Source organism: Meles meles, chromosome 14 (genome assembly GCF_922984935.1).
Source record: "Meles meles chromosome 14, mMelMel3.1 paternal haplotype, whole genome shotgun sequence".
In the NCBI taxonomy this organism is placed as follows: Eukaryota; Metazoa; Chordata; class Mammalia; order Carnivora; family Mustelidae; genus Meles; species Meles meles.
Window position 1 is genome coordinate 13,900,356 of NC_060079.1, and position 15,671 is coordinate 13,916,026.

Below are 15,671 nucleotides of genomic sequence, written 5' to 3' on the forward strand. Positions count from 1 at the left end.
TTCATCAACTGTCACATATTCAAGAATGGCCTGTAGGTCTACCTCCCACTTGTATATAACACATAAATGTGGTTCAAAGAGATATATATTTTCCCTTGCTAACATGTGCACATAGTCGTGATTCATATAATTAATGTACAGGTATATGTTTTAAATCTGGCCAGTTTTTGTTTTGGTATTTTTTTCAAATAATTTTCTTTAACTTTGTATTCTTTTACTGACTTCTCCCTATTTGCTCCATCGCTCACTCCCTAGCAATCAATTTTCTACTCTCTGTTTCTATGAGTTTGACTTCTTCTTCCTCTACTTTTTTTTTTTTTTTTAGATTCCATATATAAGTGATATTATACAATATTTGTTTTTTTCTGGCTTATTTTAGTTAGCATTATGTGTTCAATGTCCATCCATGTTGCAAATGCACTATTTCCTTCTTCCTCAAGACTAAATAATATTCCATTGTATACATACACTACATCTTCTTTATCCATTCATCTATTGAGAGACACCTATGTTATTTCCATGTCTTGACTATCATGAATAATGCAATAGTGAACATGGAAGAGCAGATATCTCCTTGATATCTTGTTTTCATTTCCTTTAGATACATACCTAGAAGTGGAATTATTGGATCATATGGTAGTTCTATTTTTAATATTTTGAGGGACCTCCAAAGTGTTTTCCATAGAGGTTGCACCAATTTACAATTCCACTAACAGTGTACAAGGGTTCTCTTTCTTCCACATTCTTGTCAGTACTTGCTCTCTCTTGTTTTCTTTTTCACAACAGTTATTCCAACAGATGTAAGAGGTAATATCTCCTTCTGGTTTTAATTTACATTTCCCTCATAATTAGTGATGTTGAGCACCTTTCCATGTACCTATTGGCCATTCATACGTCTTCTTTAGGAAAACGTCTATTCAGTTCCTCTGTCCATTTTTAATTGGATTTTTTTTTTACTGAGTTGTATGAGTCTTTTTATATGTTCTGATAATTAGTCCCTTATCAGATATATGATTTTCAAATGTTTTCACTGATTCCATAGGTTGCCTTTTCATTTGTTGATGATTTCCTCTGCTGTCCAGAGCTTCTTTGATGTAGTCCCTCTTGTTTGTTTTTGCTCTTGTTACTTCTGTTTTTGGTATCAAATTAAAAAAAAAAATCATGAGCAAGACCAGTGTCAAGGAGCTTTTTTCTTCTAAATTAATTTTGTCAAATTTGCTCAATTTTATTATCATGGACTTCATTGCTAAAGAACTTGGTCATTGAATTGTTACTGCATAAAGAAAACAACAGTAAGAAGTAAGTCAGAGAAAGACAAATACCATATAATCTTACTCATTTGTGAAATTTAAAAAGCAAAACAAATGAGCAAAATGGAGAGAGAGAGAGAGAGAGAGAGAGAGAGAGGCAAATCAAGAAACAGACTCTTAGCTATAGAGAAAAAAATGGTGACCAGAGGGGAGGTCGGTGAGGTAATGGGTGAAATGAGTGATGGGGATTAAGGAGTGCACTTGTCATCATAAGCACTGGCTGCTGTATGGAAGTGTTGAATCACTGTATAGTGAACCTAAAACTAATATTACACTGAGTGTTAACTAACTAGAATTAAAATAAAAAGAAAACAATATTAAAATATAAGACTTGCAAAAACAAAAGCAGTAACTTGAGTTTTTGCAAGATCAAAGTACTATTCACTTTTGCTTACTGTTAGATTCTCAAAATTAATAATTATCAACTGTAAGAAAGAAATAATTCAGTTTTTCATAGTCATAAGATTCAACTTGTATAGGGCAGAAAATAAATTCTATTATTTTTAATAATCTTTTTTCCTTAGTATTTATTTTTATCTGCGTATTTATTTTCCAATTTAGAAACAGCATTTTCAAGAAAAATTCAATTGTGTCAATGCACCCAATGGGTATTATAAAATTAGGCCAAATTGTTGATTTATTTTCTCTTTTCTTTTTTTTTTAATATTTTATTTATTCAACAGAGAGAAATCACAACTAGGCAGAGAGGCAGGCAGAGAGAGAGGAGGAAGCAGGCTCTCCACGGAGCAGAGAGCCCGACGTGGGGCTCGATCCCAGGACCCTGGGATCATGACCTGAGCCGAAAGCAGAGGCTTTAACCCACTGAGCCACCCAGGTGCCCCAATTTATTTTCTCTTTTCTAATAACTGACACAGAAAAGTTAAATTTCTTGGATTGTGAAGTAAGAATATTTCTACATAGTTGTCTCTTAATCAAATAACTTTAATCCAAGTGTATTTGTGATGCATATCTAACTTTAATTGTTTTTAAAATGAAGTACATTATTTCTCTGATCTGTCAGCTATTACTGAATACCACAGAGATATCTGTTATTGTGTTTGTAAATGCAACTATAATGTTTCTGAAATATAATTGAAAAATCAATACTTAAAAGCACTTTAAATGCATACTTGGGCATTATTCATCCTAGAGGCCTACACATCTCATTTTCTAGAAAAATCAAAGGTATGCTCTATCAAAATAAAAACTATACTTTCAATTCTGTGTGTATGATTTGATTGTGCAGGAATAATACTTAGATTTAATCAACTTAGAGGATGAACTAAATGCCGAAAGACCATTAACCCTGAATATTAACCCTGAGTTTAGCCATAGATTTTCTATAGTTACAACTCAGTAACATGTAATTATCAGCAATATTGATTAACAAAGAAATGAATAATATAAAATTCACTGTTTCTTTTATCTTAATATTTCTAAAAAATTATAGAAAAAAAAGCAGTTATATTATTCATGAGTTCGATATTATTATCCCTTAATTATATAATACTAAACTCATTTTCCTAAGGTATATTTGGGGAAATAAGATGAATGGTCTTATAGAGATTATATCAATGAATAATTATAAATAACAAAGCAACAAAATTTATAAAAAACATAATATTTTCTTTGTTTTAAGGTCTTAGGAATTTTCAGATATTGAAAGAGCAAACAGATATAAATGCATTTTGTGGGGCGCCTGGGTGGCTCAGTGGGTTAAAGCCTCTGCCTTCGGCTTGGGTCATGATCTCAGGGTCCTGGGATCAAGCCCTGCGTCGGGCTCTCTGCTTGCAGGGAGCCTGCTTCCTCCTCTCTCTCTCTGCCTGCCTCTTTGCCTGCCAGATCTCTGTCTGTGTCAAATAAATAAATAAAATCTTTAAAAAAAAAAGATAAATGCATTTTGCTTTAGGTGAGGTTCGCAATTTTTCTTTCCATGCCTATTTTTAGGGAAATTAAGATTTTTTTAGAAAAAAAAATTACTCTATAATTACATATTACTCTAAGATTTAAAAATTTGTGCTCTGGTATGTAAATAGACTATAATAAAACAGTTAATATATTAATCTAGTTCATACAAATCAAGCTATAGTTGACTTCCCATTCATTACAATTTTATTTTTAGTTGAGTTTAAAATTGATTTTTTTTTCTGAGCAAAGAGGTATTGAGAATTTCATTTTTATTCATAATAACTAATTGTTTAACGTGTCCAAATTTATGAAAGCCATATTCTTTGGCACTTCAAAATCTATAATTTGGGTATATTTTCAAAAGGTATCTGAAAATTGCATGTTTATAATTTTAGTGGATATTTAATTCTGACCTCAAATTGGAAGCTTTAACTATAAGATACTTAGAGCCTTCTTACTAAAGAACTTGGTAGGTATTAGTTTAAAAACACAATTACAGAAATACACCTTCTAAACGCCTAGAGAAAACAGTTAATGAAACACACACATGCACACACACACGTATCTCAGAAGAAATGAACAGGGTTTCATATATTTTATGTGCAAGAAAGAAGCTGAGAATTATTCTACCAAATGAGTTAAAAAAAAAAACCTGGACTCAAGTACCTACAGATTTTCAACACCTAAATCCCAGCCCACATGGGAATTGTCCCGCCCCTTTTTCATTCACATCCCTCAAGCTGCCCTTTACCCTCTGTCTTTAAGGTGGTTATTGAGTTGAGTTTAACCTGATTCACTTCAATGAATAGTTAAGGGAAAAGCAGGCTGCTGTTGGATCTTTTCACACTGTGCACACATATGGAGATAACACTTCCCCCCACTTCCCCTCTCCAGGTCCTAGCTGCTGGGCAATCTCACGTGAGTGCCCTAGTCTGCCCAGTCAACAAGTATATATCTTATTTTATCCGCAGAGCTCCAGGGTTTAGTCCACCTATTTTTAACATTCCTGGGGGTTAATTTCTGTCAGCTCTTGTAATTCAAGGAGTCCTAGTTCTGAATCACGCTGAAGGCTGTGGGTGCAGAGCACAAAGCCTCGGGAACCTGCCTAGAGCTGAAAACACTGCACTTGCTTTTTACAGTATAACATCTGCGTGGTTCTTCCAGCAGTCACGGATCTTTTGACCTGATAAAAGCAGAATAGTCTTAGCTGGGAATGAGAACTGAATTTGTAAAACTAGCTAAGATGACTCAAATCTGCCAGAAAACACTTCACCCTGACTCCAAACCCGAACTGGGATGACAATTGCATTGATTGCGTTTACTATTAATGTTGGAGCTCCTCTGGTTTTATTTCATCACTAGAATGACATCCTTTGAAAGAAATAAAAAATTGCTATCATATTAAGTGGTCCAAGATAACCTGGTAAGAGTAGTTCTTTAAAGGGCACTTGGAAAAAAAATAATAATAAAAAAATAAATAAATAAATAAAGGGCACTTGGATGGCTCAGTCAGTTGAATGCTTGACTCTTGATTTCAGCTCAGGTCATGATCTCAGGGTTGGGAGATTGAGCCTCATATCCAGCTCTGTGCTGAGCATGGAGTCTGCTTAAGATTCTCTCTCTGCCTCTCCACCACCCTAGTACCCACTTCCCCTCAACCCAAGTTCTCATTCTCTCTCTCTCTCTAAAAAAAAAAAAAGTACTTCTTTAACAGCAAAAATGTGGCAGGAATTCTAGTCTTTAGCTTGCCTACAAGATTTCCATTTGCCGACCTATATACTTATATTACTTCCAGTCTCCTGTCAATAATCAATTCTCATATTTTCCTTGGCTGACCCTGTATTTGCATGGAAAATGTACTTAACAGTTGTTCTGCAAACTCAAATTCCCATAAAAACAAAATAAATCAGTAACAGAAAAAGGAAGCCAATTTTTTATCTTTTCAAATCACCCTTCTTGTCCTTATATCTTATAAAAGGAAAAAACATTTATTCATTCATGTATTCACATTTTGAAAAGGGGACTAGAGGGGCGCCTGGGTGGCTCAGTGGATTAAGCCGCTGCCTTCGGCTCAGGTCATGATCTCAGGGTCCTGGGATCGAGCCCCGCATCGGGCTCTCTGCTCTGCAGGGAGACTGCTTCCTCCTCTCTCTCTGCCTGCCTCTCTGCCTACTTGTGATCTCTCTCTCTGTCAAATAAATGAATAAAATCTTTAAAAAAAAAAAAAAGTCCCTGTCTTTAAAAAAAAAAAAAAAAGAAAAGGGGAATAGATGTGTTCTTTTCAAAGACCTCATAATTTATGAAAGTGGTTTTAAAAATTTGGGTCAGTAATCCCTTTAGATTTCAGTAAGAACTAGACTCTTCCTAGAAATATGAACACATCTATATAAAATTTTGAATATAAATTTTTATGAAGTTGATAACCACCTATAACCCTTGTATAAAACACATGGGATGGACTGAATGTTTGTTTCCTCCCCAAAGTGAAGTTATTTGGACATGAGGCCTTTGGGAAGTAATTAGAGCTACATTAGATCACGAGGGTGGTAGATTTAGTGGCTTTATAAAGAAAGAAAGAAAGCTATCTCTCTTTCTTCATCCACCCCCTCCACAAGCATACATGCAGAAAGGCCATGTGAGGATATAGCAAGAAAGGTGGCCACCTGCAAGCCAGGAAGAGAACCCTTTCCAGGAACCAAATTGGCCAGCACCATGACCTTGGACTTCCCAACCCCCAGAACTGTGAGAAATAAATTTCTGTAGTTCAAGCCACAAAATGCAGTGTTTTGTTATGGCAACCTGAGTAGGCTGATATAGCCCAGGCTAAAGATATCCACTAGGTATTATTTCTTATTATCAATACTACAGATTCTACCACAGAAGAACCTTAAGATTATTGCTAGATGATGGTAGTGTTATTATCATATATTTTGAAACTTACTGAAATTCCTTATGAAAACAGACTGAGTAAATGATTAGCAAAACTGAAAAACCCATTTATAATAAAACATCTATGCAGCAAGAGGCAGAGGGGAGCAATAGGATATCTGATGGAGCCAAGAAAAGAAAATCCCAATATAGTCCAAAAGTACGCACCAGAAAGTGTGGCAAGCCAACCTGAGAACATACACTGAAACTAATAGAGGTTCTGCCCACTTCAACAGCTACTGAGAGCAAAGGGTGCACTGTAAAGAAGTCTGAAGGGGCTAGAACAGTCTCAAAACTGACCATCCAAAGCTCCCATGGAGCTACTGCTGAGAGGAAAATCAGATAAGCAGAGCAACAGTAGATATGAAAAGAGAGTCAGTCCAGAGAAGTGGGAGAGAGAGAGGAACAGTGCCAGAAAATATTATAAATGAAGTTGCTAATTTACAACACTTTAAGGAAAGAATGAAAGAGGGAGTTTTGTAAAGTTAGAAAGGTTTCCTGAACTCTATTGTCTTCTAACAATTCAAGAAAACTAATTTCACATAGAATTGAGCATCAGAGAAATATTGGGGCCAAATTCAATGCAACGTTATTGTAAGAAACAAAAGAATAAGGAGCAAAATAATATCTGTACAAACAATGAATGAAAGCATGCCAGATAGACATCCTTCCAGAACAAACACAAACTATAACATATTATTTCAAACAAACTAAAATACTAGGATAAATAATGCCAGAACAAGACAAATAAAAATTAGAAAAATTCAGAATAAAATGATAGAAGTGAAGAAAATTAGAAATTTTATAAAGGTAATTTCATAAATAAAAACTAAACTAGAAGGAACTCAAGAACAAATAAACATAACAGGTAATGTTTAAAATTTAAATAACTTGCACTCCAGAATAAAATGAAAGAGATATTAAAAAATTGAGTGATAACAATAAACTTTGAAGATGGGTGAAGAAGACACAACATAGATAAGAGGCATCTCTGGGCATGGGTGGGTTGGGAGAAGTATAGTGAGGGGGACAGGAGAATAGAACAAACTCTAAAGACTGTTATTTATGCAAAATTTCCTAAAATTAATTTTTTAAAAAAATTGAAACTCTATATTAAAAGAGCACACTTGATTCCTGAGAGTATAGGCCAGAATGACCAACATTGTGATCTATTCCAGTAAAATTACTAGACAAATGAGACAGAAAAAATGTCCTTGATCATCTAGACAAAAAAAGAGCAGGTGACTTATAAGAGAATAAAAAAAATAGATTGCATCAGACTTCTCAAAATCTCTGCTATCTATCAGAAGAAAATGGAGTAACATATTTAAAGTACTCGAGGAAAATTATTTGAGCCAAGCATTTTATATTCAGCAAAACTGATTCTTCAGGTAGAAATAGCATAGAAAAATGTAATCAATATGCAAGAGATCAGGTAACATTATTATGTGAGCTCTCCCTAAAAAATCTGTGAAAGAATGAGGTTAAGATAACCAAAATGAATAGAGAGACATTGTCATATTACTGATTATGAACACTGAATGTATAGTTTCTTACACAACTAAGACTAAATGATGTCCAAAAGAGAAAAAGTAAACTATGTTGAGGTTTATACTCCAGCAATGTAGGTATAGGACCTCTATACCTACATTGGGGGAACATTGGGGAAAGCATATGGAAACACATTCTAACTGCTTTCAGTAATCATACCGGAGTAATACAATTAATAGCATTATTCTTAGAATCAGCAGTACTAATAATACTGTTAATAGTGTTATCCTTAGTAGCAGTAGTGCTAATACTACTAGTAGCAGTATTCTTTTGTGTGTGTTTATAAATAAAACAAATGAATATTTAGGGGATATTGTAATTCTAATATCCTCTCTGTTTGTCCTTGAGAACCAGAATTCTCAGTGTGTAAGAAAGACATATTTTTAATATGGACAAGCTTGAGTAAAAGTCCTGTAGTACTTTTTTCAGTGGTAAATATCAGTATGATACTCATAAGAAATTGACCTTTATTATGCATATATTTTTCTATATATAATAAGTAGAATATATATCATTAACTCTGTCCTCTGAAAATCCCTGGAAGCAATAATTAACCCAATAACCATGAAAATTCCTACCATACAGATTATGGTCTTCAAATACTTTTTCCAAAAGCAACTAGATGAGCTTGGATCATGTTGTGATATTTAAAAAAAAAAAAAGAAAAAAAAAAAAGAACAAACCAAAGAACATATCCAAGGTCAATAAATCTTCTCATAAGGACACTGGAACCAATTTAAGAGGCTCACCTTTGTCAAAAATGGCATGGTTTGGGCTTCAATAATAAAAATGCAATGGATTGAAAGCTATTGTGTAGTAAAAAATTAACCCTTTCCAAAAAGAGATCTGGTCTTTGCTCTCAGCTCCTGGATGGTGATCTGCAGGTCTTTGAAATGCCCTACTCATTAACAGGTTTTTATTTATCTGAGAGCCTTGGGCCACACAAGATAGTCTAATAATGTGATTTATGGCTGGGGCTTTGGGCCATGCATTATCAGCTCTATCTCTGGAGGGGCTGGATGTTCAGGTCAGCTTTGCAGGTCTATGAGAACAAGCCCCAATAATAAATCCAGACACCAAAGCTCTAGGAAATTTATCTGATTGGCAATACTCAGTGCATATTGTCACATACTGTTGTTGGGAGGAGTTAATGTTGTCCAGGGCTCCAGTGAGGGGGACATATATAGCAGAGTCCACTTCTTGAACTCTGACCCAGACCATCCCTTGACTGATTTTAATCTGGATCCTTCCGTGGTAATACACCATAACTGTGAGTTCAATTTGAGTAAGCTTAATTCTTCCAGCTACAAATACAAATATTTGTCTTATACACATTTCTTCTCTTTGCATAGAAGTGTATCATAAGAGACTAAACAAATGTCTTATTGAAGTTCACATATTTTATTAACTAGGCTATAATCTAAGCTTCCATAACATGGAGACTCAAAACTTCAGTGGCTGAAACAAAATGAATTTATTCTAATATAGGGTATGGAAAGGAATAGGTGGTTTTTCTTCCTGAAGTTATTGAGGGTGTCAGGGATCCTCCGTGTCATTATTGCACCATCCCCTGAGTGTTGTTCTCACTACCTGGGGGAAGTTTTCTCACCACTGCTGTCTACAGGAAAGGGAAGGAGGAAGTGAAGGGAAGCCATGGGGAGGTGGGACACATCAGAGCTCCTCACATCCCATTGACCAGGAAAAAGCTAGTCACATGGCCACATGCAGCCACACTGGAATCCTAACTAAGTTGCCATGTTTCCAACTAAAACACAGAGGACTCGTCTAGTGAAAATAAGGTGGGGTAAATAGATATTGGGGGACAATTAGCACTAACCTAATAAATTTCTGATCTATCAGAGTAACCTAGAGAAATCCAAAGGGTTAATCTTACGTGATTTGTTCTTCATTAATCTCTGCTGGATTCTGGTGGTCCTTACTTTCTGTTAGGTGCTCATATCTAGACTTTTAATAACCTGATCTAGACCTTCACTCAAAATCCTGATCAAGTTTATCAGTCTTTCTTTGCACAAACTACATACCTCATTCTATTTAGGAAAATTGGATTTAAATTTATATTTTCCCATCTTCCTAACATACTTACAATCCTTAGGATTCTTTAAAAACTAACACCTTGGTAATTTCTTTCTAAGCTACTCCTACTGCCATGAAATATAATTCTTACATGCCAGGAGACAGAAAGGAAAAAAATAAAGGAAAGAAATGGAACCACTTCAAGTCTAGTAAGTAAAAAGAGGTAAGAAATAAAGGATTATTATGATTCATTTCTAAGGTAAGTTTAGCTACGTTAAGAAAATGCATCAAGTCATTTATTAAAAAGATGAGAATTATTTCAGTGTCAGTCTTCTTTACCTATGCATCCGTCAGGTTTTTATTTTATTATCATTTGAAGGTAATTAGAATTACAAACATTAGCTTCTCTGAATAATTACCACTAGGTCTTCCAAAAAAAAAAAAAAAGCAAAGGCTATACTCCTAGTCTAAATTTTTGGATGTCTTCCCAGTTAAATGTCAAAACAGTAGCTTCCTTTGGGATAACTATTCTTCTTTATTCTCCTGAAGAGTCCTTTCAGTGATTTGTTCTGAATAATTATATATCATGTTTGACTTTCCTTTCACATAATGTGAAATTTTTTATTTTCTTGTTCTTTATGGTAACAGCTAAGTTACTTCAAGTCCATTTCTTTCCTCTCTCAAATATGTATCTATTTTCCTGGAGGTAGAAGTAGAGAATCTGCAAGTACACAGAGGCAGAGAAACTACACACAGCTTAGATAAGCAGAAACCTCTATCCCCTCCACACTTCATCCACAAGTCACCTTGCTCTTTTCTGAAACCACATACATATGCACACCCTGGGACTTTCCAGGTGTTTTTCACTCCACATGGAATGCTTCCTCTCCACCTCATTCTGACTAGTGTTCCTCACACACCCCTCATTGTCAATTCAAAATCCACCCATATCATGATGCTTTCCCTAATTACACAGAATCAAGTGTTCTTGTCTGAGCTAGGGAATAGTTTCCCACTATTAATTGTTTATAGAGTATGCAATTGTAGCATTATGTTTGATTTTTTTTTAAACCTTCATTATTTTTCCACCTATACTATCTACAGGATTATGATTTTTCATCAGTTTACATACCTTTGTAATCACTATCTGCTGGCATCCTTCCTTTCCTGAAATTTTGCCACAAGATGATGCTCCCAGAATAGCACAGAACACCAGGGCTAGCTGATTTTAAAACACCAGGATCTGGCAGACTGCTCAGCAAGGAAGTATTTTGGTTCCTCTCCTTCTCCTATCTTTGGTTGGCTTTTCACCCATAAAACAGGTCCCATAAATATCCTAAGGGGCAGTAAGTAGATCGCTGTCCCAATAACTGCCATGTGACCTGGAAAGGAGGAGGGCTGTCCAACAAGGCAGAAAGCCATGGCTCTGGGGAAGGCTGACTGCTGATGGCTAGTCTGGCCAGCCCACCAATGACAGTTTCCATCCAACAACAGTTTCCACTTCCCAAGGACTGTCTCCCACACCCTATCATGTGTGGACCTATTACGTTGGTTCTTTTGCTCAAATAATTTTTTCTGAATATATTCAGAAAACTGTCATGTTCCTCTGCTTTTACTTTCATCAGTAAAGAATACTTATTTGGGGATCTATCCAGCTGGTGCTGATGATATTTGATAACATTCATAAAATAGCTTGTTTATTGTCATTATCTCATTTCTTCCAACCCATAATAACTCCTCAGGGAGGGACAACATCTGTTCTTGCGAGAGAAATAGCTACGGGCTTCTTGTTGGTTTTCTCCAGGCTTTAGACTCCTGGGAGATCAGCAACCACCCCCCCCCATTCTTTTGGTTTCCCTAGATTTTTTTTTACAGAGAAATTTAACAGAAAATAATATTGTAATGTTGAGGTGTTAATTAGATAACAGAATACTGTGAAAGATTAATATGACACTAAAAGGAGGCATGGGAAAAAGAAAAGAAACAATAAGACTTAGAAAGGATTTCAAAGACCTTTAAAACTACTAGTCAACTATCTCCTCAGAGATAAAATTCTACAATAAATATTAAAATTATTCTGCTCTCAAGTACTTAGCTTAGTTACTGTTAAAATATTAATGTGCTTTCTTACATTGAAACTAACTTAAATTTCAGGCATTTAGATTTAGAGTTCAATTCACAGCTTGTTAAGATGTGGAATGTATTAATTCTACAATGTTCTTGCAACTACGTCCCAAAGCTCTAGGACTTACATGCTATATGTGCCAATTAATATCCAAATTTCATAATGTATGTCAGCACAATAAACAGTGTGGGGAGAAAAATGATGCCCTTTTTGCTGATAAAACAACATTGAACACTGAACAAACGTTCTTTGAGGGGCTACTGGGTCTCAGGCTCTGAGGCTGAGAAAAGGTTTGGGGGAAGGATGAATGAAGATGCAAATAAGGGGAAGGGAAGTAAGGAAATTAACAAAGCTCCTCTATGTGCTTTCAAAAGGTATTCACAATCCCATGCAGGATGGAAGGAAAGGTGGAAGAAAAGGAAAGTGCTGTTGGTGTGCTGACAGCTGCATATTTAACAATACAAATAGGTAGTCCCCAGTTTTCCAGTTGCAGAGTCACTCTTCTATAAACCTAGAATCCAGAATTTTCCTGCACAGACTCAGTCAAGGAGCTAAGGGGATGAGTTAGCTCTGTTGTTTGTTTGTTGTTTCCCCTTAGGACCTTTAATACTCTTCCCAACCAAAAATGTAGATCAACTCCAAGTGTAAAAACAGGTTTCATTTGCTGTTGCTTAAAAAGCTTTTTTAGGTCAAGAGTTCTTTGCACTTCTCAGGAAGCTTCACAACTCACAAGGCTGATAATGTCAAGAATGTGGGACTCATAGCCTAGAAATGGAGTTCCATTCCAGCCCCATCACTTAGAAGCTGCAAGGTCTTGAGCGTATCCCTTCAACTTCTCCAGCTTTGGAGGAAAGAATGCACAAAGCTTTTTATGTACCATAAAGGCAGAAATGAAGGTCAGTTGCTGATACAGTTGTTCCCTATGATAAGGCAATGAGTCTAGGTTTATATCAAGACCATTCACCAAAATCACACACTATACCAGGAATAGAAAAGACAAAGAGGAACTCAATTTTCACTTTTTAATTAGGCTGTGCCTCTTGAACTGAGCTCTAATTCACAGTAAAACGTGTCCTGTGAGTAACAGTCCAGCTTCACTTTCTGTCCCACCTCTCACACCCAGCATATCAGCCCTTGCTAAAATATATGTATTCCAGCCCCTCCATGATTGTGCAAAGTTCCCTCCTTTGGTTTTAGTACCCTAAATCTGGCAATTTGGTTACGTCCCTGGAGTAACATTTACTGTATTGTACTATAAAGATTACCCCCTCAACAGGATGGGAACTCCCTGAAGACAGAGCATACATTATTAATCTTTGTACTCCTGGCAGAGTACCTGGTAAAGATGGACATGGCTTATTGAATGAATGAATGAATGAATGAATGAACGGAGTGCATGTACATAAACTTCTGCCCACAAAGAACAGAACTGTGACATACCCCAACTATGTGTGTATGTGGGTTAATCCAAAGCACTAATACTCCTGTTATATTTTGTAAGTCTTATTGAGATACAATTCAGATTCGTATCTGAAAGTTGTACAAATCAGTGCTTGTTAGTATTTGATAGTGGTGGCGCACATTTTCATTACCCTAAAAAAAAAAAAAAATCCTCCCCCTTAGCGGTCACTCCGCAGTCCCCCCACAACCCCCACCTTCTAGCAACCACCAATCCACTTTCCTATCTCCACGGAATTTTAATTAATTTCTTGTTACACAATATACATAGCATCAAATATCAGAGTGCATCCCTTCGCATGTCTGAAAAGAAATAAAACCAGAGGCAGCTTTGATTTGGTATACAGGTAGAGAATCAATCTCCTTGGTCTGTGACCTTGGACAAGTTGTTGAACTGGATTTCGCTTCTTGGTAAAATGAAGTTTAGACGGTGTGTGAGGGCGCCTTCAGGTTAAAAAATACACCAGCTAAAACAAAAAAAAAAAACAAAAGAAACCCTCTGGCTATAATCCAATACTCCACCCTAGGTAGCCTTTCCTGGGCTTCCTTAATAAATGTCTATCATTAAGATTTCACAGCAGAACCGCTGCAGCCCGCTGCCCTCCCCGCGAAGGGCCCTTCAGAAGATGTTTCCTCTTTTTCTTCTTGGCCGTCCACTTATTTCTGGGCCGGCCGAGGAGGGAGAAACTGCAGAGCCCAGGAGCGGAGGCTCCGCGCGCGCCGTACCCGCAGGAAGCCTCGCCCAGCCCGGGACCCCACCCTCCCGCGGCGCCCGTGGAGAGAACCGGCGGCCGCGCGCGCCACCGGCGCGGGAGGGGCGCGGCGCGCGGGGGCGGAGCCAGCGACTTCCGCAGCCAATCCCGGCGGCGGCGCGTCCCGGGGGTCCGCGGCTCGCCCGGCGCGCAGGGGGCGGCGCTCCGCTTGACAGTGGCGGTCGCCCGGCAGCGGAGCCGGGGTGCAGCGAGTGGAGCGCAGCTCAGGGAGCGCGAGCGGCACAGGCGGCGGCGGCGGCACAGGCGGCGGCGGCGCCCGGTCCCCGGCGGATCGGGCTCTCAGCGCAGCGAAGTAGCCCCTCGCGGCGGCAGCGGCGGCGGCTTGCGGGCGATGCTGCGGGTCTCTTCGGGTGCCGGTGTCCTGGCCTCTTCCTAAAGGTACCCAACCCCGCTCGCCCCCTCGTCCGGGGCACCGCAGCGACCGGCAAGTGGCTTTGTGAAGCTCTAGGCTACCAAGACCGAGTGGTGGGCTGGGAGCGGGGTGGGTGGGGCTGGGCGGGGCTGCGCTGTCTGGGCCGCTTTCCCCGCGAGGAAGAGGGTGGGGGCAGAGGGAAGCGGGGTGGGGGGAGGAGGGCTGTCTCGGGCAGCAGCTGGCTGCATCCCCATCCTCCATCCTCCTCCTGTCTCCATGTGGCTTGAAAGAGGTCTTGTTCCGGGAGAAAGTTTGATGCTGATACTTAAGTAGCCAGACTCTGGGGCCCCTGAGGCCCGCACCTTGAAAGAGAGCTAGAGCACCCAGTTGAGGACGCCTGTGTTGTGAATGTGGGCATGCAGGAAACCATGCCACTTTCTGACCCAAGTAGCATTCCTGACACAGGCCCTTTCTTGAGGAAATTCCTCTGTGGGAATCTCCCTTCGGGAGGGGCCTTGGGACACAGGGCAGCCTGAGCCCCCACCTTATGGCTTTTGCTTGAAAACAGTGCAGCAGGTAGTCAGTATCCCCCATCTTCTCTCTCCCTAGAGTGGGCGCTACCAATGTCTATGCCCCAAGAGCTTCCAGATTTCAAGTCTGCCTTCTAATTAAAGAATCCCCCAAACACCAGTGTGTCCAAGGTGCCAATGATTACTCCTGTCAAATTTGAATAGTTTCTTATTGCCATATGCTTCTAATCAGCTCTCCTTGAGTGCTGGGCGGGTGCTGTGGAGCACAGGAAAGGGAGGAGAAGTTATAGTCCCGCTTTTCGGATGAGAGATGGGAACAAAGAATACAGAACATGTGTACCCACTTGAAGATAGGAGAAAGTTTTAACCTTCAAAATAGGGTGGGTTAGGTGGGGATTATTTGCTTTCCAAAACTTTCTCCAATGTAGAGAAACGATTAGAGGTAGAACTGAGTTTTACATAAGATTGTGGGAACAGGCCTATGGTAAAGTAGCTCAGAGTAGAGGTGGCAACATGTGGATATCCCTTTGACTTGAAATTAGCAGGTTTCCACGAATATATGTAGATTCTGTTGAATTCTGATCAACCTTCCTGATCATACACATGGATTATTAAGTTTACTTTATTCATTCCTGACCAAGACATTCATACCATAAGACAACTTCATAATACCAATTTTTATGCACTGGAGACACCCTTAGC

The 15,671-nt window shown here is 38.4% G+C and overlaps 1 protein-coding gene across 1 annotated transcript in view; it reads left to right on the forward strand.

The window, feature by feature from the left end:
- The first annotated feature begins 14,322 nt into the window (after positions 1–14,322).
- Positions 14,323–15,671, forward strand: part of FRY (FRY microtubule binding protein) — a 444,482-nt gene continuing 443,133 nt past the window's right edge. Inside the window, exon 1 of the mRNA XM_045978039.1 lies at positions 14,323–14,465. The gene's annotated coding sequence lies outside the window, so the exon portion shown is untranslated. The remainder of the gene's footprint in view (positions 14,466–15,671) is intronic.